Below are 5,000 nucleotides of genomic sequence, written 5' to 3'. Positions count from 1 at the left end.
TGTGTGCTGTTCTCAGCCCTTTGGCCTGGCGACACTCTAACCGGTTTATGAGTGTATGTGTATGTTTGTGTGCCATTCTCAGCCCTGGGCCCTAGCGACTGTGCAATGGTTTGTTTGTGTGTGTGTGTGTGTGTGTGTGTGTGTGTGTGTGTGTGTGTGTGCCATTCTCATCTCCGTGTGCTGGCGACTATGAAACCAGTTTGTGTAAGTGTGTGTCTGTTTCTGTGCTATATTCAGCACTGTGCCCTGGAAACTCTGCAACCGGTTTGGGTGTTGTGTGTGTGTTTGTTCTGTTCACTGCCCTGTGCCCAGGCGACTGTTCAACAGGTTTGTGTGTGTGTGTGCTGTTCTCAGTCCTATGCCTGGCGACTGTGCAAAGGTTTCTGTGTGTGTGTGTGTGTGTGTGTGTTCGAGCTGTTCTGAGCCCTGAGCCTTGGTGAGTGCGCAACCGGTTTATGTGTTTGTGTATGTTTGTGTGTGAGTGTGTATGTGTGCCATTCTCAATACTGTGCTAGCGACTGTGAAACCGGGTGTTCGTGTGTGTGTGTGTGCCATTCTCAGACTTATCCCTGGTGACTGTGTAAGCGGTTTGTGTGTGTATGTGCGTTTGTGTGTACGTGCTGTTCTAAGCCCTGCACCCTGGCGACTGTGCAACCGGTTTGTGTGTGTGTGTGTGTGTATGTGTGTGCTGTTCTAAGCCCTGTACGCTGGCGAATGTGTACAGGTTTGTGTGTGTGTGGGGGGGGGGGTAGTGCTGATCTCAGCCCTGTGGTCTGGGAACTGTGAAACCGGCTTGAGTGTGTGTGGCTGTGTGTGTGTGCTGTTATCAGCCCTGTGCCCTGGCGACTCTGATACTGGTTTGTGTTCATGTGTGTGTGTGTGTGTGTGTGTGTGTGTTGCTGTTCTCAGCCCTGTGCCCTGGCGTTTGTGCAACCAGTATCTGTATGCCTGTGTGTGTGTGTGTGTGTGTGCTGTTCTCAACCCTTTGCCCTGGCGATTGTTCAACCAGTTTGTGTATATGTGTGTGTAGGTGTGTGTGCCATCCTTAGCCTTGTGCCCTGGCAACTGGGGAACCGGTGTGTGTGTGTGTCTGTGTGTGTCTGTGTGTGTGCTGATTTCAGCCATGTGCCCTGGCGACTGTGCAACTGGTTTGTGTGTGTGTGTGTGCATGCGATTCTCATGTCTGTGTCTGGCGACTGTGTAACCGTTTGTGTGTGTGAGTGTGTGTAAGTGTGTGCTCTTTTCAGCCCTGTTTTCTAGAGACTGTGCAACCGGTGGGTGTGTGTGTGTGTGTGTGTGCCATTCTCAGCCTTTTGCCCTGGCAACTCTGCTAGCAGTTTGTGTGTGTATGTTTGTGTTTGGGTATGTGCTGTTCTCAGCCCTGTGCCCTGGGGACTGTGAAACCGGTTTGTGTGTGTATGTGTGTGTGTGTGTGTGTTTCATTCTCAGACCTGGGTCCTGGCAACTGTGCAACCCGTTTGTGTGTCCCTGTGTGTGTTGGTGTGCTGTTCTCAGTCCTGTGCCCTGGCGACTGTGCAACTAATTTGTGTGTGTGAGTGTGTGTGTCTGTGTTGTTCTCAGGCTTGTCCTCTGGCGACTGTGAAACCGGTTTATGTCTCTGTGTGTATGTGTTCTGTTCTCAGCCATGAACCCTGGTGACCGTGCAATCGGTTTGGGTGTGTGTGTTAGAATGATCTGAACCCTGTGACCTGGAGAGTGCACAATCAGTTTATGTATTTGTGTACGTGTGTTTGTGAATCTGTGAGTGTGCTGTTCTCAATCCTGTGCCCTGGAAACTGTGCAACAGTTTTGTGTGTGTGTGTATGTGTGTGCTGTTCTGAGCCGTGTTTCCTGTCGACTGTGAAACCGGTTTGTGTTTATGTTTGTGTGTGTGTGTGCCGTTTTCAGCCCTGTGCCCTGGCAACAATGCAACTAGTTTGTTCATGTGTGTGTGTGTATGTGTGTGTGTGTGTGTGTGTGCTCTTCTCAGCCCTTTGGCCTGGCGACGCTGCAACCGGTTTATGAGTGTATGTGTGTGTTTTTGTGCCATTCTCAGCCCTGGGCCCTGGCGACTGTGCAATGGTTTGTTCGTGTGTGTGTGTGTGTGTGTGTGTGTGTGTGTGTGTGTGCTGTTCCCAGCCCTTTGGCCTGGCGACACTGCAACTGGTTTATGAGTGTATGTGTGTTGTTGTGTGCCATTCTCAGCCCTGGGCCCTGGCAACTGTGCAATGGTTTGTTCGTGTGTGTGTGTGTGTGTGTGTGTTTGTGTTTGCCATTCTCAGCCCTTTGCCCTGGCAACTATGCAACAGTTTGTGTGTGTATGTTTGTGTTTGCGTATGTGGTGTTCTCAGCCCTGTGCCCTGGAGACTGTGAAACCGGTTTATGTGTGTGCGTGTGTGTGTGTGTGTGTGTGTGTGTGTGTGCCATACTCAGCCCTATGCCCTGGCTACTGTGCAACTAATTTGTGTGTGTGCGTGTGTGTGTCTGTGTTGTTCTCAGGCTTTGCTCTGGCGACTGTAATATCGGTTTGTGTCTGTGTGTGTGTTCAGTTCTCAGCCCTGTACCCTGGCGATTCTGCAACTGGTTTATGTCTGTGTGTGTGTGTGTGTGTGTGTGTGTGTGCTGTTCTCAGCCCTGTGCCCTGGTGACAGTGCAACCGGTTTGTGTGTGTGTTTGTGTGTGTGAGTGTGTGCCGTTCTTAGCCCTGTGCCTGGTGACTGTGTAACCGGTGTGTGTGTATGTGTGTGCTGTTCTCAGCCCTGTGCTCTGGTAACGGTTCAACCGGTTTGTGTGTGTGTGTGAGTGTGTGCCATACTCAGCGCTGTGCCCTGGCAACTATGCAACAGGTTTCTTTGGGTGTGTGTGTGAATTCTCAGCCCTGTGTCCTGGAGACTGTGCAACCATTTTTTGTGTGTTTGTGTGAATATATGTGTGTGTGTGTGTTCTATTCTCAGACCTGAGCCCTGGCAATTGTGCAAATGGTTTTGTGTGTGTGTGTGTGTGTGTGTGTGTGTGTGCTGTTCTCAGCCCTGTGCGCTGGCGAACATGCAAATCATTTGTGTTTGTGCGTGTGTGTGTCTGTGTTGTCCTCAGGCTTGTGCTCTGGCGACTGTGAAACCGGTTTATGTGTGTGTGTGTGTGTGTGTGTATGTGTGTTCTGTTCTCAGCGCTGTACCATGGAGACTGTGCAATCAGTTTGCATGTGTGTGTGATGTGTGTGTTAGAGCTGTTCTGAACCCTGTCCCCTGGTGACTGTGCAACCGGTGTGTGTGAATGTTTCTGTGTGTGTGTGTGTGTGTGCGCTTTTCTCATCCCTTTGCCCTGGCGACTGTGCAACCTGTTTGTGTGTGTATCTGTGTGTATGTGTCCTGTTCTAAGACCTGTAACCTGGTGACTGTGCAACAGGTTTGTGTGTATGTGTGTGTGTGTACCATTTTCAGCCCCGTGACCAGGCGACTATGAAACCAGTTTGTGTATGTGTGTGTCTGTGTCTGTGCTATTTTCAGCACTGTGCCCTGGAAACTCTGCAACCGGTTTGGGTGTTGTGTGTGTGTTTGTTCTGTTCACTGCCCTGTGCCCAGGCGACTGTTCAACAGGTTTGTGTGTGTGTGTGTGTGTGCTGTTCTCAGTCCTATGCCTGGCAACTGTGCAAAGGTTTCTGTGTGTGTGTGTGTGTGTGTTCGAGCTGTTCTGAGCCCTGAGCCTTGGTGAGTGCGCAACCGGTTTATGTGTTTGTGTATGTGTGTGTGTGAGTGTGAATGTGTGCCATTCTCAGCCCTGTGCTAGCGACTGTGAAACCGGATATTCGTGTGTGTGTGTGTGCCATTCTCAGACTTATCCCTAGTGACTGTGTAAGCGGTTTGTGTGTGTATGTGCGTGTGTGTGTACGTGCTGTTCTAAGCCCTGCACCCTGGCGACTGTGCAACCGGTTTGTGTGTGTGTGTGTGTGTGTGTGTGTGTGTGCTGTTCTAAGCCCTGTACGCTGGCGAATGTGTACAGGTTTGTGTGTGTGTGTGGGGGGGGGAGTGCTGACCTCAGGCCTGTGGTGGCAACTGTGAAACCGGCTTGAGTGTGTGTGTGTGTGTGTGTGTGTGTGTGTGTGTGTGCAGTTATCAGCCCTGTGCCCTGGCGACTCTGATACTGGTTTGTGTTCATGTGTGTGTGTGTGTGTGTGTGTGTGTGTGTTGCTGTTCTCAGCCCTGTGCCCTGGCGATTGTGCAACCAGTATCTGTATGCCTGTGTGTGTGTGTGTGTGTGTGTGCTGTTCTCAACCTTTGCCCTGGCGATTGTTCAACCAGTTGTGTATATGTGTGTGTAGGTGTGTGTGCCATCCTGAGCCTTATGCCCTGGCAACTGGGGAACCGGTGTGTGTGTGTGTGTCTTTGTGTGTGCTGATTTCAGCCATGTGCCCTTCCCACTGTGCAACTGGTTTGTGTGTGTGTGTGTGTGCACACGATTCTCATCTCTGTGTCCTGGCGACTGTGTAACCGTTTGTGTGTGTGAGTGTGTGTAAGTGTGTGCTCTTTTCAGCCCTGTTTCCTAGAGACTGTGCAACCGGTTGGTGTGTGTGTGTGAGTGTGTGTGTGTGTGTGTGTGTGTGTGTGTGCTGCTCTCAGTCCTGTGCCCTGGCTACAAAGAATCTGGTTTGTGGTGTGTGTGTGTGTGTGTGTTTGAGCTGTTCTGAGCCCTGTGCCTTGGCTACTGTGCAACAGGTTTATATGTATGTGTGTGTGTTTGTGTGTGTGTGTGCCTATCTCAGCCCTGTGCCCTGGCGACTGTGCAATGGTTTGTTCGTGTGTGTGTGTGTGTGTAAAAGTGTGTGCTATTCACCGCCCTGTGCCCTGACGACTGTGCAAGCAGTTTGTTTGTGTATGTTTCTGTGTGTGTGTGTGTGTGTGTGTGTGTGTGTATGTGCTGTTCTCAGCCCTGTGCCTTGGCAACTGTGCAACCGGTTTGTGTGTATGTGTGTTTGTGTGTGTGTATGTGTCTGTGTGTGCATC

This window comes from Bos taurus, chromosome Y (genome assembly GCF_002263795.3).
Source record: "Bos taurus isolate L1 Dominette 01449 registration number 42190680 breed Hereford chromosome Y, ARS-UCD2.0, whole genome shotgun sequence".
NCBI classification, from domain to species: Eukaryota; Metazoa; Chordata; class Mammalia; order Artiodactyla; family Bovidae; genus Bos; species Bos taurus.
This window is presented reverse-complemented; position numbering follows the sequence as displayed.